This window comes from Mus caroli, chromosome 3 (assembly GCF_900094665.2).
Source record: "Mus caroli chromosome 3, CAROLI_EIJ_v1.1, whole genome shotgun sequence".
Taxonomy (NCBI): Eukaryota; Metazoa; Chordata; class Mammalia; order Rodentia; family Muridae; genus Mus; species Mus caroli.
Genome location: NC_034572.1, coordinates 93,383,052 through 93,407,442, shown reverse-complemented (window position 1 = coordinate 93,407,442; position 24,391 = coordinate 93,383,052). Strand labels below are relative to the sequence as shown.

At 44.7% G+C, this 24,391-nt stretch overlaps 1 protein-coding gene across 1 annotated transcript in view; it reads right to left on the bottom strand.

Annotated features, from left to right (window-relative positions):
• Nucleotides 1-3,709, bottom strand: part of Tbx15 (T-box transcription factor 15) — a 113,557-nt gene extending 109,848 nt beyond the window's left edge. Inside the window, exon 1 of the mRNA XM_029475302.1 lies at nucleotides 3,633-3,709. The gene's annotated coding sequence lies outside the window, so the exon portion shown is untranslated. The remainder of the gene's footprint in view (nucleotides 1-3,632) is intronic.
• Nucleotides 3,710-24,391: the final 20,682 nt, after the last annotated feature.

The following is a 24,391-nucleotide window of genomic DNA, read 5'->3' as shown; positions in this document are numbered from 1 at the left end:
GAGACAGAAAGAGACAGAGGAGAGGGAGAGGAAAAGTGAGAGGGAGAGGAAGAAAGGAGGGAGGGAGGGAGAAAAGGGTGGGGCAGGGGTGGGGTGGGTTGGAAAGTCAGAGGTTTGATTGCCCAAGGGATTCTGGTAAAGTCAGCTCATCCTGGGTAAACCATTTGGGCAGGAACATCCTCCAGGATGCTGCAGTCTCTCCTGGTCTGTGGGCTGTGATACTGTGATAGTTGATCATTTGGCTACATTACTGCATCCAAGAATTTCTGGCTTTTATCAGTTCCAGAGCCTACTCCTCCCTCCACCTCTAGCCTCCAGCAAGGGTGGGAAAACAGTGAGTGAAATGAAGCTAGACCCTGGAACAGCCTGGCCTCTGTCACAACCAGCTTTGTGGATGGGATCCAGAGGAGAGAAAAGAGAGCAGAATGGAAGAAGAGTCCCCTTCTCCCATTTTAGGTTTCTTGGTAGAATGTTGGCAACCTCACTTGTTGGGCCATATTTTTTTCCTCCTTTTGATGTGCAAATCCTGTTTCACTGGAGAACCAGTTTTGTTCAGTGTGATTAAAACATCACATCTTGTCAAGGAGAAGCTATGCTGTCCCAGGGTTGAGCCCATGCTCAATACCACAGAGTATTGCTGACCATTGACCCTGTGGTATCCTTATCTGTTCTCCATAGGAGGTCTCCTCATCTCTTCAGTTGTGTTGTTTCTCATACCCTACCTCTGCACCTTACTGCCTGGAACTTTTGTTTGCCTCCTTTCATCAGATTTGCCTGCATTTTAATGCATCACTGAATCATGCCAAGCCCAACTTCCACATACTCGTGGAACAAGGAAAAAAATGTGTCCTGGAAGGATGCCCTTGGGCTCCAGAGGACATTAAAACCCCCAACTTTGCTTTGCTAACTGTCCCCAGTGTCACCGATCTGTAAGATCTGTCTGGGTATAACGGTATGAGGAAGCAGGGTCATCATTAGCCTCCTCAAAGGCAAACTGAAGAAGGCTTAAGAAAAATTAAAAGCTAGGGAGCCTTAAAGGAACACGAGAATTTAATAGGGGAACAAAAGGAAAAGAAGAAAGAAACGGTAATAAAGTAAAAGATAAAAGAGGCCTACAACCCCAGCTCAACATAAAATATATATCTTTAACCTCCACCTATTTTTTTTCCAAGAAGCTTCGCACAATACAAATTTGGGGTAAATCTGTTCAGAGAGAGCAGGAATCCTTCAGGAGACTTGGTGAAAAGCCCCAAATGTCAGAATGTCAGCTATAGCAAAGCAGCCCCAAAGCCCTAGTGAAGTGCTCAATGGAGGGTACCTAAAACTGAAAGACTTGCGCCTGTGAGTCAACTGAAGGACCAGTAGGATGGACCTCTTGCTCTTCTTCCCCAAGCATTGATGTACGGCATCCAGGGAAAGAAAGAGACAGCTATGGTGGGGGTCGGGAGAGAAAGATAGAAGCCTGCGGGTCCCTGGGAAATGGGAGCCAGGAAGCCGACCCTGGGAGCGGGTGAGTTCTGCCACTTCGGCCTAGTAGAAAAGTGAGAGACCCTGAGCTGCGCCTGGTTGGTGCTGGAGGGAAGCCAGTGGTGTTTGCTGTTTTATATGTCCGCCCCTCCCTATCTGTAATCCAATTTGGGGTTTGTTAAGCAAAGTGTAGAGAAAGCTTTCACATTGGCCTAAGTTTTGGCAGAGATGGAATTGGATGAGAACTGGCTGACAGCGGCCCTCCATATCCCCTAGCCCTCCCCTCCTGGAAAAGTGCTTTAATTTCTGGTCTTCTCTTCAGTTTCCAGTTGACCTAGGGAACTGGAGCCCCAACTTTAGCCCTTCCTCAAGTTCCCCCGCCCGACCCCTCCGAATTTAATAGTCAGAGACAAATAAAGCCTGGGGGTGAATCACATCAACTGGTCCTCCTAAAGAGAGTCAAAAGCCATTGGCGAGGAGAAATGAGCGCCAGGCAACCCCGGGTGAACACAGGATCCTGGTGCCCTGAACCCTCACTACCCGACCTGGGCCTGAAAGCTGGTCTCAGTCCTGCATTCACGGGATTATTTTTCCCTAGTCCAGTCCAAAAAAAAAAAAAAAAAAAAAAAAAACAGAAAAAAATGTAAAGAACTATAAATTGCTGCTTTGAGGGATCAAAGTGTCTGTTTCTGGTACTTAAGTGAGATTCGCGGGGGTGGGTGGTGGTGGTGGGGGGGGAGGTGGTCATGAATACCCAACATCAAAGTATTGTGTATAGCGAGTTTGGGCCATAGTATTTAAATTCTCTATTATTCTAACTTCGTGGGCTGAGTAGTAGAGAAGCTCTTTGCCGCACGGGTTCTGAACACAAAATCTCCCCAACTCCTTGCTTTCGCCCCCCAGGCTTAGAGCCCCGGGGCCCCTGCACTTCCCCAGGAGGCTGAGGGCTCAGGGGGCGTGGTGAGAGAGAGGAAGAGGAAGAGGGGTGGCTGATCCCAGACTGTGGAATTAACCAAATACTCCAATAAATAGCCGACCTCCCTTCCCCGAGGTCGTCGCGTCCGGGCAGATTTAGCTGTCGGAGATTCCCGTTAGCTTTCCGAGGCACTGCCAGCTGCTTCGCCCAAGGGACTGGGGAGAAACAGGTTAGGATTCTCGCTATTCGGACCACCCGGGTCAGTTCCGTGCGGAGATTAACTGGACTCTCGCTAGTTGTTTTGTTTCTTTGTGAGCCCGCAGTGTGAGCTACTGACTACGGGGACTGTTGGGCGAGGCCAGACTTCCCTGGGACCCCGGGGGCACTTTCTTCCATCCCCAATCCCCACGTCGCGGATAGTGCTGGGCTAGGTAGCAGGGTTGCCCGAGCTGTGCTCCGGGGAGCTCAGCCACTTCTCAAGAGAATCAAATTTGGACGACCGAATAAGCTGGCAGCAAATTGAGCTGAGAACCCGGGAGAAGTTGCTCACCTCTCGATTTTGCTACGGGAAATTATCTGGGGACGGAGGACAAAAGGCACAGAGGCGAGCTCTTTCTTGCGCACACTTTCGGCCGACCTGCCTCCGAGCAAGGCGCACTCTAGGACTGCTACACCCCGTGCTCCTAGTAACTTTAGGGACCAAGCGGCCGAGCTAGACCTTGTTTCAGCTAGAGCGCTGCATCTCGGGAAGCGATCTCCATCCCAGTGAGCTGGACCTGGCTCCGGAGTGGGCCGCTTCTTACGATTTACATTTCAGAGTTTTGTTTTGCTTTGTTTGGTTTTTTTTTTCCCCCACCTCTTACTAAAATAGGGTAGATTAAAACAATCGAAAGTGCTCCTTATCTTCGTGCCCAGGATCCCACAACCCCTCAACCGCCCACTAGATCTTTCCTCAGACCAGGGAGATGTCATCCCTTTGGGTGGGAGGGAACAATATGTTATTATTCTCGTTTCTCAATAAGAAAAACAGAGTCTCTATAACTTTGTGGACTGGCCCCAAGTTTCTGATTTGCAAAGTTAGGACTTTCATCTGGGTCACCTAAATATTCTTGCCTTCCCACTCCAGTGGTGTATCCACCCGTCGCTGTGATCCCTTCTCCCGCCCATCACTGGAGGTCAGCGACCTCTGGTAGCCCAGCAGCGGGGTGCTGGCAGGTAAACACCACCCTCACTATGCCGGGCATCTCACCTCAGCTAGGCAGGTGCAGAGGTGGTGGGCCAGGCAGCCGCAGGTCCTCCGGCCGGCCGAGGGGCAGGAGTAGGCTGGGTGCCTGCCTCCTTCTGCTGCCCGGTGGCTGGGGGGCGGGAGAGGGGGGGGGACGGGGCCGGAGAAACCGCCGTCAGCGGGTCCCGGCCCCGCCTCCTGAACACTACGTCCAGGAAAACTCCGGAACTTTCCATTGTCTTTGGAGCGTCACTAAACAAATTGTCCCCGCAGATAATAGGGCTGCTGAGAAGAGATGGCGGAATCAAACCTTTTAGCTCAATATGGTGAGGATTATGATTGGAACCCTCTGATGTGCTGGCATACAGACTGTCTCAGTACCTACTGACATGAGGTCAGTAAGTTGGATCCATGTCAAAGATCCCATGTCAAGGACTCAGGAGGAAGGAGGAGGATGTCTGGACTGGGGGACCAAAAGGTGCAAAAGGTCGCCCTAGGCTAATGTATCTACCAGGGAAGACCCTTGGCCAGGCAACAGATCCCAAGCCCCAGGTTTCCCAGCTAGGTTTCAATTGTCACAGATGCTTACCCCTAAGCCAGCTACCACCACTTCTTGGTCTGCACAACACACACACACACACACATCTGTAAATTTTCTGTCTCACTCTTCTTAGGACAGGACTTCCACCACGTCAACCCACTCTTAGAGGTACTTTAGGACTCGCTGAAACTGTTCTCATCACACCTCGGGTGAGAAACCTTCCTTCTAGAGCAAGTGAGAGTGCAGACCAGATTCTCTGGGGCCACCGACTCAGGGATAACCTCACACAAGTCTGATGACTGAGCGCACATTCCTCATTTATAAATTGGGACGGGCAGGGCAGGCCATTGATTCCCAGAACCTGTCAACTGTGGGCTTGAGGGTCATTTTGAGACTGTGCGGCCTGCGGTGCCTATCTTCCTTTGAGCCCTGCCACCTGCACACCGCGCAGACACAGAGCCTTTCCTGTTTGCCGATTCTGGTCTGTGATTAACGACCCCAGATAGTGTAAGGAATTCAACTTCTCAAGCTCAGCATTTTCAATTTCTTAATTTGTCCCCAGGTAACCGTTAGCAATCGGGGTGGGGGAGCTGTAGATCACATTGGGCGGGCCAGGTAGGGTGGGCAGCTGATTCAACACTGTTGAGTGGGATTTGGTTTCTTTCTTTCTTTTTTTTTTTTTTTTTTGGCTGTTGTGAAAAGTAGCCCCAGGAGTACACGAAGAAGGAGGCAGGCTACAGCCTGCGGAGGTTCCTGCCTCTGTGCTAGAGCTTTGGGTTGTCACCGCTCTCCTTCATTATAAATAGCAAAACAGGAACAGGTCCTGATGCTCCTCTGGGCCTTAGCCTCTGATGTGGGTGGGGCAGGTGCAGGAGGAAGCCCAGGGGCAGAGATTTCCAGCTCCTTGACTCATTAGGAGAGTTTCCATGGATCGAGCATGTTTCCAGAGAGAGGGCTTCTAGAATACATTGTCCTGAGAGCTCCCTGCAAGAAGTAGAAGTGAGCCCATGTTCACTTGAAGGCTTGGCCAGGGACAAGGACAGCTTGGCAATCTGGTAATCCTTTGGGTTGGGAAGGGAGAGACCTCTACACCCTTCTACCTCCCTTCCACCCGACTGGGTCCTGACCACTACCCCCTTCTCATTGGATGAAGACAAATAGTCCTTTGTAAGTTCTAGGAACATGGAGTCTGGAGCATTCTAGACTGATCCACTGGCTACCTTTCCCTTGGCACTTCTGCCTTCAAGAATACGTTCTCTGGGCCCTGGCCCCTTATAGAATGAAGGCTTCCTTCTAGAGTCATTCAATTTCCCAAATGCTAGGAAGGACAGAGGAGAGAGGGGAGGCAGGCATAGCTGTTTTTCTGTCTTCTGGGCTGCAGTAGACAGATTCTGCTCCAAGAAGCAGACCTTGATGTGTTTCTTCCTTCCCATTGCACCTTCCAGAAATAGTCTAGGAGAGATAGGAAGACCTTCTCTGTTTCCCCCAAGGTTGCAGCAGGGCTGGTAGAGGACCAGACAATAGTCTTTCACCTTCCTGGAGGGTAGTGGAGGGATAAGACCCCTAGCGGTTTCCTGAGAACTCCAACCACAGCAAAATGCTGCCTGGAGTCTGGAGGTTAGGGAGAAATAGAGTCGACCTATTCTCTGTAGGCTTGTGATGCCCACACAGTGTATCTCCCACAGAGTTATGTATATTTATGTATATTAGAATATGGGTGGGTACCGACAGGATGAAATCAGCTAAAGAGTCTTTGTAGAAATATGAATGAGTGACTGAGATCTGGGAGAGATGTGGGTGTACTGACCTTGGTTTTTCTGACCAGTTGACAGCCTTTGGTAGGGGTCTAGGGACTCCAAATTGATTGCAGAGACCCTAGCTCCTTGCTGGCACATAGAAGGATGAAGAGAAAAATAGTTTTAAAACAACAAATCCTGTGCACCCCCCCCATACACACCACAGAAGCTTAGTCTATAAAAGTGTTTTAGCCAGAATAGATGTGCACAGAACTTCTTCTGTTCAATAATTATTAAATTCCTATCACTAAAATGTCACTCTGCATATTTTTAGTGTGTGGAGCAGAGTGAGCACATTGCAAGCTGGCCTCTTATGGGATTTTAATACTCACAGGTTTAACGAATCAGAATTATAGGGCTCAGATTTGAGGATATTCACACTTTGGATCATTACGGAAAATAGTAAGAAGACTGTTGACACCCTAGGAGTCCACGATTTTCTTCCTGTGTTGTGGGAACAGAAAAGGAACAGCTTTGTGTTCCAAATTCAGGTCCCACTGTGGAGGTTAATTCTGAGAAATCATTTAAATAAACTGCTCTAAAGAAATGCCTCCCATTCCCAATGGCCGATCTTCCAGGGGTGCACAAAGGAGCTTGGGAATAATAAACCTAGAAATCAGTGGGTTTTTTCTTAATACATAAAACAGGGAGAAGGAAAGACTGACTTAGGGCTATTCCCACAATTGAGCACTTCACCAGCATGTATGCATACAGGAATGTGAATGCACGTGCACACACACACACACACACACACACACACACACACACACACAGAGAACTCTGCAAATCTATTCACAGGGCGTAATCATACTTAAGGGGGGGCTAAACAAGCATTTCCCAAATTCAGAAACTCCACAAATACACATAAAATGTCACTTAGCTTTCAAAAATTATTGGAAAACTAACTTTTGTTATTTTATGGGTTTTATGTACATAATTTGAAGTACTTATGTGTCACAAAATGGCTTAATTTATGTAGCTTTGCCTTATATACTTATTTTGTGGTAAAAAATTTCCTAACAATTTTCAGGACTGAAACTACAGTTGCTACACTGTAGTATAGATCTCCTCAACTTACTCCTTCTAGTTAACAGTTTTGTATTACTTGACAAACACTAGGTTTTATTTCCCTTTCTTTCAGGTCATCCTTCCTGCTTTTGAAATTTGTATTTTCTCCTTGCGTATTTTTTGAGACAGGACCTTACTTGAACTCTCAACCTCCTGCTTCAGCCTCCAGAATGCTGGGATACTGTGTCTGTGGGGGAAAGAAAACGAAACTAATGTTTGCACACCTAATGTACTTATGTATTATATCACTGTATAATCAGGGGAGCAGACACCAGCCTGGGGCAACAAATGAACCCGTTGTCCTAGGGAATCCATGGAAAGCCTTAAAGGCTTTGGTGCAAATATCTGCTAGTTTAAGCATATTCCTAGGCTGCGACATTGAATTCTACTCTCCTGGCCAAGCCAAAAAGTCACACAAATGGAAAACATTGCCACAGTAAGAGTGGGATGTGGATAGGGGCGGGGTGGGCAAAAGTGATGCAGGTCTCGCCCAGATGCCTGTTTGGTTCAAACACAGTAGTGCTAGATACAGTTCTCCTAAGGCGAAAGCAGGAAAGCAGCGGGGACTGTGCCATGCTAACTGGAGACTTTGCTACCACAGATTCAGCGGACCTTCTAAATCACACACAACCCCCTCATGGTTCATTCAACCAAAGTATAATGTCTATGAAAATACTTTTCGGAGAAAACCATTCTGCACCCTCAAGCCAAAAGCAATCTCTTTTACCTTTTTGGTGACTCAAACAGGCTCACCTTTTCTAAGCCCAACTCTTACTTTCCCACTTAATTTTGGACCATTTCAAACCAGCAGAGTTGGGACAGGCTCATACCCTTTGTGGTGTCCGGTCATTAAAGTTACTTAATCAGGCATCTACCACTTAAGGAGAGCTCTAACTGGGAGTTTTCTTTCTTGGCCTGAGTTCCTGAGCAGGGCCAAGATACTGGCCAGTGAAAGACGCTGGTAGGTGGGTTGTCCCAGAACGCTAGACCTAGGTGGGAAGTGGAGTCTGGACTCCTATCCCTTTGAGGTAGGAACCAGGAGTGCCCTGGTGCCACCGCATCAGAATGCCTTGTGCACAGCCGGCAGCTCTGCTGTCCCAGCGCTTGTCTCGCAGGAGAGCAGAGCATTCGGTTCGCACGCAATGAAGTCTAAAACAGAGCGACTCTGGAGAGTCCTCTAGATTGAGACACAGACAGAAAGGGATCGTCTTTGTTCCAGGGGAGCAGCAACTGCTCGGAGCTCCAGTGGGGAGTGAAGGAGAATTTAAAAAAAAAAAAAGAAAAAAAGAAAAAAAAAAGTTGCGGGCTGAGTTTCTACTCCGGCCCTGCTGAAGCCTGCTCTGATAAAGCATTGCGTGTGGCTGAGTTCTCAGGCTCCTTCAGGTCCGAGGCACCCGGCGATTCTTCACCCTTCAAGGAGGGCAGGGACCTGTGAGGCAGTTCGGCGGTGTGGACTTGATCTCTATGTCTCCAAGAAAGCCTGCCCTGAGCCCCAGCCCGAGCCATTGTCTTGTTTAGCTGTTTACAGATGAAGAGGGGCTGAGTCTCTTGCTGAGTCTCAGTTTTCTGGAGGGGAAAAATGTCACATTGAACATTAACTATTTCTTTTTACTACATTTCCCTCAGAATTTGCAAGACAATTGTCCCTTTCTTCCTAGAAGGGCCTAACCCTTACAGCACAAGGGGTCTGAGAAGGGTGAGCTCCTGCGATTTCCTCGGACCTCAGAGCTGTGATCTCAGTTGTCGACTGCGTGGATCTCATTTGTGCGGCAGGCTGGAGGTGGCCTCCGTGATGCATAAATATGCTGAAGTCTGAGACCAGACCAACGGCAGAGCTGAGTTCTTAACCCCGACCTTTCCCATTTTCTGGATTTTTGAGGGTGTATCTTATTTTGCCTGGTAGGTCTGTGAGAGAAGCCGCGGGACGCTTCTTCCTCGGACACCAGCGCTGGGATAGTCTCCAGCACCGTTTTGGAAAGCGAGGGTTTAGCTGTTTGCTCTTAGGGCTCTCAACTAGTCTGCGATGCCCCAAGTCCACAAGCAAGCAAAGTCTCTCTGGTCTTGGGGTTCTGGGCCAGTGTTCCTAAGTCATGGGTATTGGAGAGGCCACGTCTTGCTCCTTCCCCATGGATTTTAATCTCCTGGTTCACTAGATCCAAGATCACTAACCACCTTGAATGTGAAACAAAATCAGGACAAAAGGTACGGATACTGTCATCACTTGGACTGTTTTGAGGTGTGTGGTCTAAGAGCTAGGCTCAGCTTCGCCACAGCACTCCTCACACTACTGCCGATGGCCGCAGCCTGGTTCTGCAACAAGGTGAGCCAGGCCCTGGGCATGCTGTTCAGCCTGCGACAGGTCAGGAATGCCTGAGAGGCTAGGATGCCCAAATTCAGCCTGGGAAACCACCTCTGTGGCCGCAGCTAGACTTTGAGGAGTTAGTAAGCAGGTCCCCTAGGGTCCACACTCTACTTCCCTCTTCGCTAACCAGGTTCTATTAGTTCACAAGGGTCACAGACTTGACTCTGTGTCCCGGGGCAGGGAGATCATGGCACGTGTGCACCGTGATGCAGGTACAACCCTGGTGTTTGTGCACTGTTGTCCCCACAGCGCCGGTCTCCTCAGCCTTGGAAATTTTCCGTTTCCAAGACTCAAAGGAAAACTGTAGTGACTGTTCAGCGGTGTGAGCGTTCTCATGACATCACCTGGCTGACGTAGCAGCAGCATGTAAAGTTTACTTCCTAAGTTGCCCTCCCCTCTTCCCCCATTATTCTCAGGTAAAGAAACTGATTGCAAAGGGAAGAAAAAGTAGCAAAATCTACCGTAGCCACACAGGAAATTTAACAGTCACAAGACTGCCCCCAAGTGATTGTTTTCAGAATGACATAGGCGGGCTACTTCGAGCTTATCTTTGTAGCTAATGACATCTTAGCTGGACAATCACCGAATCCACACATTTTTATTAATTCCACAAGGCTCCAAGAGCCCCGCTGTTTGAAGACTCGGATAATTCGTCCAATTTGTCTTTCAGCCTTACTACCGTGAGCCTTTTAAACTGCACTTTCAACATCAAACTCCTCCCCAAGAGGCAGTGTTCCTCAACCCATCTACTCTCTCTTTCACCTTCTTCCTGGTTTCCTCTTTTCGAAACAATAGCACGGGCTGCTGGAGTCGGTCTGATGATATAACCCTTAAGGTATTCACAAGCAGACCCGGGGCCAAGTTATCAAAGGCCTGAGCTTTTTCTTCTGCCTTTTTTTTTTTTTAAGCTGTTTACTATTCAGGAAATTTGGTAATTATTTTTTTCTCTCCAAGTAGTGGCATTGCCCGCTTCCTTTTGATATTAGATCCTCCACGGGCCCCTAGCTTCATGCTGTAGAAAGAGGAGAAAGATGAAGGGACCGGATTCATTTTCCTTTACGTCATCATGTCTGCTAAAGACCAGCTGAGGGCTTCGGAGGCACAGGAAGCCTGGAGCTGGGAGAGCCCTCGGGCTCCCAGGGCAGAGGAGAGTGGCTAGAGAGTGGTGGGCTCACTCATTTCTTTATACTACAAGCGCAAGGACTTTGTACCTCCTCCCCCACCAGGGTACCTTCAGTACTTTTATAATAGGATTGAAAAGACACCTCATGAAGGGGAAAGTTAACATTTTTAAAAATGCTTTTGTTAAGGATGTTCCACACAGAAACATATGAGGGTTTGTTTTTTACCCTGAGAGTGTGGGGTGTGAAGGTTTCTGACTAGTCTTAATCTCCATCATGTTTACTGTGGTTTCCCGTAACAGATACAGTGTCCTGCTTCTCACAGGTGATACTCATTAATATTTGCTTATGGAATTTTGGGGAAGAGCAATGCAAAGGAACTCCCAAAGACCTGGGTATTTAATTCAATTCAGTTTTTTTAAAAAAAATCCTTCTAATGTATATACTTTTAAACACACACACACACACACACACACACACACACACACACACACACACACGAAAAACAGGGTTTCTCTGTGTAGCCTTGGCTGACTGGCCTGGAACTCAGAGAGATCCTCCTGCCTTTGTCTCCTGAGTGCTGAGATAAAAGGCATGCCCTGGCACCACGACCTGATTCATTTCCTGGGCTATTTCTGTTGTTGTTTTTTCAAGAGAAGGCTTCTTTTTCTAGCCCTAGCTGTCCTAGAACTCGGTCTGTAGAATAGGTTGGCCTCAAACTCACAGAAATCCACCTGCCTCTGCCTCCCTAGTGCTGGGATTAAAGGCATGTGCCACCACTGTCCAGCATAGTGAGTTCTTCAAAGCAAGATTAAGTATGCTGGATAGTGGGATGCCAATTTTCTTTAATGAGGTGAAGTTTTTCTTCCCCCACTAAACTGTAATATAGAGATCAAAGACTCAATGGTCATACTGTCATTATAAACAACATTTTACATATTATTGGACAATTGGTCATACTGGAAAACCATAAAGATAAGACTCAGATTAAAGTGGGTCTTATTGTTGGATGGTAGGGGCCATACCTTTAATCTCAGCACTCAGGAGGCAGAGGCAGGCAGATCTCAGAAGTCAAAGCTACCCTGGTTTACAGAACAAGCTCCTGGATAGTCAGGGTTACACAGAGAAACCCTGTGTTTCTTCTGACCACACAGCCATTCTTTCCTGCTCTGAGTCAAGTATGCCTTGTCTCTATCTTAAGGCCTTTGAATTTGCTGTTCCTCTGGCTGGCTGGGTTTTCTTCCAGATATCACACTGCTCTCTTCTTTGAGCCATTTAGTCTTCCGCATACATTTTAAAACATTATTTGCAAGTCTATCTTCATCATTTTTAGATGTTTTCCCCCAGTACAGTACATTCTGGTCATGGTTTCCCTTCCAACTTCTCCCAGATCCTTTCCCAACTCTCCACCTACCCAAATCCACATGACTTCTTTCTTTCTCATTAGAAAACAGTCATCTAAAAATGAAAACGGGGGAAAAATGAAGAAAAAGCACAGGAAACATAGATTTGCACACACAGAAATCCTATAAAACACAAAAGTGCAAACCATAATATATAAGCAAAGACCTGTAAGGTTAAAAAAAAGTATCATGAGTCAAACAAAACAAAACCAAAAACCAACTGATCCAACAAACACCCTAAAACCACAATTGAGTTCATTTTGTGTTGGCCATCTACTGCTGGATGGGATTTGTATACCCCGTGAGGCTCCAGAGGAGAAAACGAATTTTTCCTTTGTGAGTGCTTATCTGTCAGAGACAGCTTCTCCCTTAAGGATGGGGGCTTGTGTTCATGTCCTCTCTCAGAGCTAGGTCAGTATCTTGCTTAGATCCGAGCAGGCTCTGTGCATGCTGCTATTGCCTCTGTAAGTGGTATGTGTGACTGTCCTGTTGTGTTTAGAAGGCCTTGTGCACTTGCTGTCTTCCATCCCCTCTGGCTCTTACAATTTTTCTACCTCCTCTTTTGCAGAGTTCCTTATACCCTGAGGGAAGGATTTGATGGAGACACTACACTCCATTTCAGAATGAGTGTTCCAGGGTCTCTCACTCTCTGCATTGTCCAGGTATTTGTTTCCATCTACAGCAAGAGGAAGCTGATGATGGCCGAGCAAGACACTGATCTATGGGTGTAGCAGAATAGTTTGAGTCACTTTATTTGCAGCTTTATTTTATTTTATTTAGAAAGCACTCTCTATTAGTTTGCTAGGGCTGCCATAACAAAGCATGATAGCCTGGGTGACTTGGCTGACACTGTCTTATGGGTGTGGAGGCTAGAAGTTTCAAGTTAAGGTAGTCCAGATCTGGCTTTCTCTAAGGATGCCTTCTGCCTATGTTCTCATGTTCCCTTTTTCCATGTGCACATTCCTTGTGACACTCTGGGCATCCTACATTTTAAAAACTCTTCTAATGAAGAAAGATACAAGTTGGGATTTGGCTGCAGTGCATGTTAATAGACTCAGTTTTTAGGCGCATATATATGGTAAAATATATATTATATATTAAATATATATTATGTATATATAATATATATAATTTTATGTGTATGAGTATTTTGCTTGCATTTATGTCTACACCAGGTGTGTGTCTGGTGCCCTTGAAGGCCAGAAGAGGGTATTGGATTTTCTGGAACTAGAGTTATAAACGGAGTTGTTAGCTGCCATGTGGATTCTGGTCCCCTAGTAGAGGAACCAGTGCTCGTAATCGCTGACCCAACTCTCCAGCCCTAACACAGCATACTCATTTTAAATATAATTATCTCTTCAGAAGGTCACTCTCCCCCATATAGGCTCAGTAAATGGGTAAGTTTCTTTTTTATACTTTTGTTCATTGCTGTTCAGTCACTGCCTAGTTTAGTGGCTAGCATATACAGCAGACACTGAATAAACATCTGTAAAATGATGTAATGCATTTGCACACTTGTCTGCCCCTTGAAACCATTTGAGTTGACAACCTCTAACCTCTCTCCAGTCAGGATTATTTTTAATCAATAAGCCTCACTTTTACATGTATCCTATGTGCACTGGTGTGCCTCATACAAGAATGATCTAACAAACAAAAACAACAATAAAAAGAAACGGACATTTTTGCAATGATTTATGCCCAAATGTACTTACAAATAAGTACATATAAAATGGATAAAAAGAATAGTAACATGTAGCTGCAATAAACAGGCTAGTTGGCAATGTTGTAATTAGGCACTGATTATCTATAAGAAGGAGATAGTGCTTTCGATGTATTGTATAAATGAGAAAATCAAATAACAGGAACGTATTTGAAAGTTATAAGAAGAAAGACAGAGATCTCTAAGAGCCACACAAGTCCTCATGTGGATGATTTTTGAGGATCAGGAAGGAGTTAATCTGCCTGGTAGTGCCCGGGCCAGTTAGTTCTGGCCAGCAAATGAAAGCAGATCAGAGATGTGATTCTTGTAACATGAGTGCTTGCTGGGGTGGAATGAGAGGGCATGCTAGGGCCTTATAGAGGAGCCCCTCTTTAGTCTGCCCACCACATTCAACTGACTCTCCATTAATGTGCAATAAAGATCTCACTCGCCTCCAGACTGTGGAATACTTTTGATTCCAAATTATTTGGAATAGAGATTGTAATTAACAATACTTTGGTGAAGAACTTAGAGGAAGTTCTTGAAAAGAAAAAGAAGTAGAGAAAGGAGGGAAAGCATCACTCTTTTACCAGAATGGATAGTAGTTTGATGACACTACAGAATTTTCAAAACATGCAAGTTAGGGGATAAAGTGGCTTATAGCACTAAGTGACAGACATGTAAAATAAGTTTAGAGTTCCTAATCATGAATGGTAGAATCTAGCATACGTGAAGTTCAGAAGGACACTGGGCAATATTATCTGCCACCTCATCATTACCATAGCTGGATTCACAGAATGTCCCATGCTTAGCTAGGTTTTGATGCAGGAAACACTCCTTTTGCACTGAGCCATCTCTCCAGCGACTCTTCACTGAACATTTCATCTGTATGTCACTCTAGTCTCAGTGTAAAACTCTTGTGCTGAAGATAGAACACAATTTTGCTTTGTATAGTAATAGCAACGTTTGCTGAGTTTGTTGGTTTTTCTGTTGCTGTAAGAAAATGCCTGATGCAATCAATGAATAAAGAGAGAAGGTTTATTTTGGCTCACAGCTTTGCAAGTTTCATCCCATGGTCAGTTGAACCCATCTGGGTTAGGTCTATGGCCAGTCCATTATGGTAGACATACGAAGAAAACCTGCTCACCTCATGACTGAGACACAAAAGCAGAAAAAGAAGAAGGGACTGAGGTTACAATGTCCCCTTCAAGAACATGCCCCCAATGACTAGAAGACTCCATTCAAGTTCTACTTTTCACATATTTGTCCCAATAGTACCATGGGCTGGGTTTTTTGGGGGTACAGATATCCATATGAAAGCAGAATTATATAATGCTTTCAATTATCTAGTTGTCTCTTGTTAATTAGAATAATGACACATGAACTTTATTCTAAAAGCCCTTTTATGAATTGCATCTACTATATTCTATTAAATCCTTCATCAAATCTAAAATGTGAAGGGGTTTTCACATGAAATATGCTAAGCACAGGAGTCTTTATCTTACCTAGTCTGCTTACCAGTACATCACCTGTCCTGCATCGATCTAGTCTGCTCTAGAGTTCTGATCATTGAATGTTATGGAACGTTCCTCCCTCTGTGTTCATGCCAGTCACTTTCAGAAATCATGCAAGCATTCCTCACTTGCACTTAATACAGTTTTATGACTTTCTCACTCATAAATTTAATCCATGCTCAACTGTTTTTATTTCTAGACCGTATAACCCTTTACAGGCTAATAAGTACTGTAATTTTATTACCCACTGTGTAAATAACTACCTCTTCTTATTTGTCTCTCTTGGCTTCAGGACCTCTTCATTAATTTCAGCATTGGGGATCCAGACTCTGTTCACTTTATCTACAACTGTAACTAATTATTTCCCCCTTTATGATCTGAATGCTCTCAAATGACCTTAGAGTTTTAAGATTTCTGTAATCACTTCTACAAACAAAAACAATTCAACACATATTTTTTCTGAGTGAATCTGATTATTTAAAAAGGAAAAGACAGGAAATAACAGAGATCCAAGATAACAAGTATTTTTATGACTTATTAACTCTCACTAGTGCAAACATGTTGAAGACAGGGACTGGTTTTTATTAATTTTTTTTTAAAAGGCTTCATCCCTAGTACAGTGGCTCTTAAATGTCTATACATCCATTTTACTTCAAGTTAAAAGCTCGTAGCTAAGCTTCATTTCCAGTTTCTCATTCAGTAGCTAGGAGGTAGAGACTGGATTTGCATAGCTAACAAGTGCTATGGCCTAGGAGACCTTAGCACATCTGGTCTGGGGTTCATAGTTGCTAGACCTGCCTTAGCACACAGAGTGTAACCTGCACAAGCTTAAATAAAGCAGGCTGGGGAGGAACTATTAGGCAAGAAACTAGTATGGTTAGTGCCTAGCATACTGTAACCCAGCCCAAGAGGAAGTGGCTTAAATGGGACAAAGGTTATGAATCATATCATAGGGCAAGTGTGGTGGGTAAGCCAGGCAGCAGGATTTACTGAGTCTGGGTACCCAGGCTTCAGCATTGACTCTTTCCATCTTTGCCTTCCAAGTGATTCAAATGTGCTGCTCCAAGGAACGAAGGGAAAGAAGAGCAGTTTCCTTTAAAAGAGATAAGGCTTGGAATCTTTAATTCCCAAGCACCACTTTTAATTCTCTTAGCTATTGGCTAGAACAAATTCATCAGGCTGGATAGTTTTCTGTCAACTTGACACCAGCTGAAGTTATTTGTGAGGAGGAGGGAACTTCAATTAAGAAAATAATTGAAGGCCTCCTTCAGAACTTGTGGGAGATCCCAGCCAATGACTGCTCTAATTTGAGGCCCACACTACAAAAGGGAGTTCAAGCATGGATGGCCTGGAATCAGAACCTGGATAGCCCAGGGTCCTAGGATAGAAAAATAATCAATAAAGTGATTCCTAAAGATACTCTGTTATATTCACAGATCCGTGCCTAGCCCAATCTTCATCAGAGAGGCTTTTCCTGGCAGCTGACAGGAGCAGATAGATAGATAGATAGATAGATAGATAGATAGATAGATAGATAGATAGATAGATAGATAGATAGATAAGATAGATGGATGGATAGATGGATAGATAGTCAGATAGACAGGTAGATAGATTCTAAATTAGAGATCTCTGTTGGATCCTTCCCCCTTGAAGCTTGGGGTAACCTTCAGAAGAGAAGGAGAAAGAATTATTAGAGCCAGAGGGATTGAGAACAGCAGATCATGGCACACAGAACCAACCAAGCAGGACTCACAGGGCCTCACAGAGACTGAAGTGGAAATCACAGAGCCTCCATAGAACTGTGCCACGTCCTTTGTATATATGTCATAGCTGTGTAGCTTGATATTCTCATGGGATTCCTAAGAGAGTGCTGAGGATGCTTCTGACTCTTTTGCCTGCTCTTAGGACCATTTTCTTCCTAATGAATTGCCTTGTCCAGCCCTATTATGAGTATTTGTGCATAGTCTTCTTGAAACCTGTTATGCTGTGTTCAGTTGATATCCCTGGGAGAACTGCTCTTTTCTGAAGGGAAACAGAGGAGGATCTGGGGAAGAGGGGAGGAGGGGGAAACTGGGAGGAGTGGAGGGAGAGGAAACTGCAGTTGGGATGTATTAAGCTAGAGATGATATGTGTGTGTGCGTGTGTGTGTGTGTGTGTGTGTGTGTGTGTGTGTGTGTGTGTAAAATGCCTCTATAAGATTGGGCTAAGCCTGTAGGATATTTTCTTAATTAGTGATTGATGGGGGAGGGCCCAGCCCATTGTGGGTGATGCATCCCTGGGCTAGAGGTCCTGGGTCCTATAAGCAGGCTGAGCAAGCCTTTAAGCATCAAACGCTTTCTTCTTCCATGTCCTTGTATAGGCTTCCAGCATAAGGCGTGGCCCAGATTAGAGATGGGTCTTTCCACCTCAAAGGATCTGGATTAAAGACATGTCTTCCCACCTCAAAGATCCGGGTTAGAAATAGATTTTCCCACTTCAAATTAAGTGCAAATTCCTCACAGGTGTGCCCTCTATTTTTGGGTTTTAGTTAATTCCAGATGTAGTCAAGTTGAGAACCAAGAATTAGCAACTTACTTACCTTACTGCAGGTTAGAAAATATAGGGCCTACCTGGGTCCAAGAGCTCTGCTGAAATTCAGAGTGATGGTTCAATTACTAACAAGGAAAAGGGAGAACTGAATGCTGGAAGAAAGCAGTTACTCAAAATCTATGATGAATCTATGAATAAAGCAGTGAAAACCCGAGCAGCAAATTCAATAATGTGGTGTGTGTGTGTGTGTGTGTGTGTGTGCATATGTATTGCTTTTTAAAATGAGACAAAGGGGCTGGAGAGATGGCTCAGGGGTTAAGAGCACTGAAGGCTCTTCCAGAAGTCCTGAGTTCAATTCCTAGTAACCACATGGTGGCTCATGGTTAATGGGATCTGATGCCCTCTTCTGGTGTGTCTGAAGACAGCAACAGTGTACTCATATACATAAAAATAAATAAATCTTTGTTTTAAAGAGGAGACAAGGAAGAAATCATGCTTACTACTGATCAATACCAAGGGTGTTCATTTGGTGTGGATATGGATCAAACAATAAGACCCTCTCTATTAACCTCACTGTGTCCAGCATGTTTCAGTCAGTGTGAGAGTTCTTTCCTCAATAGATGGATATGGGACAGTGGATGGTTTGATGAATATCCAGCTGTAGACTATGCCAGTCGTGGCATGGAAGTCATTATAATGGTTGGTACAGAAATAACCATAGGGCTGAGTATGGGTGAGCCACATGGGGCTAGTTAATTTAGAATGGTGGTTGGACACAGGAGTTTAGATATACCATGGCTACCCTGAGGCCATTTTGACTTCAGTAGTGTCAGGAGTCAAGGAAGACAGTGGGACAGAGTAATAAACCTACGGAAATCTCAGGAAAGAACTTCCCTTGGAGACAGATGGCAATGTGTGAGTTATAAAGTGCTCAACCAGAAGGATTGCTCAGCCCTGGGATTATATTTGTTTAGTTTGCTGGCTAAAAAAAGCAGTGGGTAAGAGAAGCAGGGGCAGTAGCCAGGTTTGGCATCATCTTAGATGTAGGGAAGAGAAGCAAATCAGGGGCAAATGTTCATGACCGTTCTGCATACATGTTGAGGCACACTTATCAGGGAATTGTCTTGGAATGGAGCTTGCAGCTGAGGAGGACTCAAGAACAAAGACCAGCAAGCAAACAGGGCAGGCCTAACAAGGATCTGCCAAAGAGCCAGAAACTTTCAGAAACTCATCATTTATTAACTTTTTTTTTTTTTTTTTTTTTTTTTTTTTTTTTTTTTTTTTTTTTTTTTTTTTTATCTGTGAGCTCATGAGTACTTAGCTCCTCTTCTAGTACAAACATTTTCTTCTGAAATAGTGCTCAGGAGGAAGACACTTCTTGCCCATTCACTGTCCATGATGGGAACATTTCTTTCCCCACGGCTAGCTCACATAACCATGTCTAGATAACTTATAAAGTTTAATGTGGGAAGCCACATGTGCCATTGCAGGGTGGCGCTGGCTTCCGCTGGCCACCACACATACATAGGCAGTAAAGTTCTTTTGCCAAGATGAGGTTTTGAGAATTAACCAAAATTAACCAATCAGATGAGAGAGAAGTTAACCAATCAGATGAGAGAGAGGTTAACCAATCAGACATAGGCATGCAAATGAGGTCATAAACATAATCCAAGCACAACCAATCCGGGTGTGAGACACGCCTCTCCTAGGCCTATATAAGCAACACCAGTTCTGGGCTTGGGGTCTCTTCACCTCTGCAATCAAGCTCTCCCAATAAACGTGTGCAGAAGGATCCTGTTGCAACATCGTTCTTGCTGGTGAGTCAGGGTGCGCAAGAAGTGGTGCCGAAAACCCAGGAAAAAGAAATATCTTCAGGCACGAGCGAAGACCCCCTGCTACAGGGAGGATTCAGAACTGCATCACGGGAAAGGAGCAGTTAATAAAGTGTTCCCGTAAAACAGACTGCTGAGAAGGATCCGGTGTGGATTCAGAACTCTTCAGCTGGTGAACGGTAGTAATGAAGTGTTCCTGCAAAACAGACTGCTGAGAAGGATCCGACTGCGTGGATTCAGAACTCTTCAGCTGAGGAATGGTGGTACCAGTAAGTCTCCCAAATTGATCCCCGGGTTAAAGGGGGATATGTTTTTTAAGAAAAAGGAAAAGAAAAGGGAGAAAAAAAAGGAATCAGTGATAAAGAAAAGGAAATAGTGAAGAAAAAGAAAGAGGAAAGGAAAGAAAAAAGGAAAAAAGAAAGGAAAGGAAAGGAAAAAGGAAAGGAAAAGAAAAAGGAAAGGAGAGAAAGGAAAAAGGAAAGGAAGGAAAGAAAGAATTGAGACGATAAGGTTCCTGGCTTTGGGACAAGTTAAGGTTCGTGAGTTATGCTTTTTTCTCCCGTTGACCCTTTGTGGGTAGGTCTGATAGTTTTGGTCTTGTTTGTTCTGATATATGGACTCTGTTACTGTTTGAATTGTCAGGCAGTCAAGACAGGTCAGAAAATCCTTACAGAGCAACAAGAGAGTATGTCGGAAGAGGAGAAGGGCTTAAAAATAAAAAAGAAGAAAGGAGACACAGTGTTATCAGGTGGACAGAAATGACAAAATAAAAGAGCCGAGGCAGAGGAGGAAGGCAAATTAGCTTCTGTGCCCCCTCCCTATGCCTCCTCGGCAGCCACCTATAGGTTTGGAGAGAGGTTAGATTCTCCTTGCTGGGATGTCCTATTTTCACCGACCAAGTAGGGCAGAGATATCATGAGCCTCTAGATTTCAAAGTAATCAGGAATTTGGCTGAGTCCTTGCAGATGTATGGCTTAACTGCCTCCTATACTGTGGCTCAAGTAGAGGCCTTGAATAGACACTGCATGACGCCGTCCGATTGGGCAGTTTCGGTGAAGGCATGCCTTTCACCTGGGCAGTATTTAGATTGGAAAGCCTTCTTTATTGAATTTGCAAATGAACAGGCAGCGGCTAACTCTGCTGCAGGAGCACCAGTTCTGGGCTTGGGGTCTCTTTGCTGCTGCAATCAAGCTCTTCCAATAAATGTGTGCAGAAGGATCCTGTTGCAGCGTCGTTCTTGCTGGCAAGTCAGGGCGCGTGAAAGAGTTTAAAGTAAAAAAAAAAAAAAAAAGTCACATAACCTCCTCTTATTGGGGGCAGTGTTTGAAAATCCGAGTAAGTCTCAGGACAATCCATTTATTTGAATGGAGAATGGTCACCCAAGGTTTTCTTGTGGGACATGGTAGTGTGGTGAGACCCAGCAGTAAGAGCCAGCATTCAACACATCTTCATCATGGTACCCATGTACATAAAACTGAACATAGCTTTCTTCCAAGGAAGAGCCTGTACTTTTAAATATTACTCAAAAAAGGGAAATCTGTTAAATTGGAGTTAAAAACAGAATCGTAGATTACATCATCTGCCATCCAGAAATACCTTTTGAAAATGATTACTGTCAACCTGATTTATATGCGGGTCAGGCTGGGGAGGTTATAGGAAAGTATATTCTACCAAACCGATACAGTTATATTATATGTTAAATATTTTCACTTATATGAGGATCACCGAGTGTGACATCTCGCATGGTTTGAGTGTGTTTTAGTTCTGAAACTCCTGGTGGACTGTAATCCCAGTGGTGAGGTATTGAAAGTATAGAAACCTGCTGAAAAGACGGCTTAGCAGTTGTGAGTACTCGCTCTCTTGTGGAGTATCTGGGTTGGAGTCTCAGCACCCACATGGTGGCTCACCACTATCTATAACTCCAATTCCAGAGGTGAGATCCTCTCTTCTGATTCCTGCGGTCATCAAGCATGCATATGGAGGACACATGCATACATGGATGCAAAACACTCACACATCAGGTGAATATTTTTTAAAATGTTCTTTCTGCTATCCCTGACCTGTGGTATCTTTCCCCTCAATATCCATGTTAATTGCTCACCCAGCTTACCCAGCATTTGCTAGCTCGCATCTCTATATCTTTTGCTAAATAAGTGTACTGTATTTGCTGTCACAAGGTAGACTCATCATAAACATGGTCACAGTGTTGAACTGCTTATCGGAGGATGCATTTGTAATGCACTGAAGCCCCGGTCTACTTCCTAGAGAAAGAAGCAATGCCCACATAGCCAACAGAACAGAGTTGCTGAGAGTTAACATAGAAGCACTTAAAATGATTGCCAGTGAAGCCTCCCGGGTGTTGTGCCCCCAGGTGCTGGAAAACCCTAATTGCTACGGATAGGCAATCTGTTTTCAGATCCATCTCAGGGAGGAACTGACTCTTCCTGTGCAAAAAAATTCAAAAGAGCCACCGAGTTGACAGAATGAGAAAATAATGATCACAGGAGGATAACACATAGTTAATGACGACACCCGAATCCTCATGTTAAAGAAAAGAAACGGAGAACTGCCACATTGGCACAATCCTTCCTGCTAACTCACAACAGACACGGACCACTTGACTGGAAACAAAAGCTAAGGGCTGTGTTGTGTGCACAAAGTTTTAGGGAATTACTGACTATAGGAATACTGAAGTAAATAGGAAGACCAGGAGAAGCAGGAGGGGGCAGAGAGGGAGCATAAGGATTGGGAATCTAATGGAGCTCAGAAGATTGTAGACTAGCAGGGTCTGACCACTGCCTGAGGCTTGCTGGTTAAGGCATACCTTGGGCTCCCAATGGGGAGAAACTTGAAGTTAAACATAAGCATGTGGCTTTGGACACTGCTGAGTAGAGTTTCTCACTTTAAAGCGTGGAATTGAGAACTCCTATTTTATAGGGTTGATATAAATGTTAAATGCAATATTTAATAAAATAGACTTAACTCCCAGTGTATGGCAATACATACTGTATTATAACTCATTATGCAAGTGTTGTTTGGAAAACTATGTGGAGAAACTATACTGTCTCCACGAGGACTCCTTCAGAAAGTCCCAGGCCATGTTCTTGATCTAATCCAAGCACAAGTAAGCTCCATACCTCACAGCAGCACTGTCCAATAAGCAGGTCCATTGTGGGCAAGTCCTCTATCTGCACTGTCTGGCACCGTACCAACCAGCCACGTAGTATTTGAAAGCACAGACAAGGAAGCCATTTTTAAATTTAATTTTAATGAATTTACTTAAGTGAAAATATCTGACAGTGTTGGCTTCAGGACACACAGTGGTTAGGTATACCAGAACACATTGTGCAAGGGGACCCTGTGGCTTAGTGAGACTCCGAATTCTGATTTGATCAACCCAGAAGCTGGGTTGAAATCCTGTCTCTACCATTATTAGGAGCTGACCTATACTGGTTACATTTCTCAACCTCTGACAGCTAGCTCACTGTCAACCTTAGTCATATGAGGTTGATGACACAGTACTGTCTCTTTTATTGGCTTATAAGGATTAAATGAGAGAATGTATACAAAGCATGGTTCTCAGTACCAGTGTGTATCTGAGTTACCTGGAAAGGTGCTGAAACGCAGGTTGCTGAGTTCATCTACCAGTGTTTGGATTCAGTAGATCTGAGGTTGTGTAGAACATTGTGCCAGTGTTTGGATTCAGTAGATCTGAGGTTGTGTAGAACATTGTGATCCAAATGGGTTCCTGAATGATGCTCATTGACCTGGTCTGGGAATCCTCCCTGGAAAAATTCTGTGCAATATATTGGATCTTCAGTGTTCACCCCAGGAGCATGTGATAAAGGCTTGGTGCCTGCCTAGCATGACACTACTGTGGTGGTGGTGGGGTAGTAGAAACACTGAGTTGGGGCCTAGTGGGACACACTGTGGTCATTAAGGGGTAGGTTCACAGAGGGGACTGGCATCCCATTCCCTCAACTTTTCTTCTTGCTGGCTGACCACCATAAAATAAGCAGTTCTGTGCTGTCTGGATGCATTTCCCTGAGGTAGGTAGAAAAGCAAATGGACCAACCAATCATGGACTTAACCCTCAAAATGGTGAAGTAAAAATAAATAGTTTCCTTTATACAATTTATGTAGGTGATGGTTGCTTATATACACTCCTGTCTTAAGACATTTAGCACTGTACCCAATAGACATCGAGAACTGATAGTGCTGGGAGTTGCTTTGTGATAACCACACTTGTGGTGTGCATCTGGAAGGGTGTTTTTTGGGGGGAGCGGGAATCATGGTGGGGGAATCACACTTTATTAGAAGTCTCTAGCACATTTTCTGGTAATATTCTGATAACTATCCTGGATCAAAAAGATAAACCTATGAAGATGAACCTACTCATTGTGGAGAGGGTCTAGTTGGACAAGGTAGTGTGCATTGGGGTTTGTCAGGAGGCACAGTTACAGGCACCATGCTGCCTGACTGCTATAACATTACCATCTGAAATATTTTTACATTTCCATTCTCTATAGAGCTGATAGGAAATAACAATAAAATTTTCCTTTTGAAGTCAACCATAGCTGTCAGTTGTTTGTGTTTCCAACTCTTCACACAAACACACACACACACACACACACACACACACATTTATTTATTCTTGGGCCAGCATGGTGGTACACTCCATTAATCTCAGCATCCAGAAGGCAGAGGCAGGAGGAGCTCTATCAGTTCAAAGCTAACCTGGTCTACACAGTAGACCAGTACAGCCAGGGTTATGTAGAGACCCTGTCTCAAGAAGAACAAAACAAAACAAAACTGCTGGACCTGTAAACAATAATGGGAAGGGGTGCAAAGGCACACTAGGCTGTATGCAGCCTTTGCTCTCAGCTTCTGAGGCAACAGGGTGTAACAGATAGCTAGT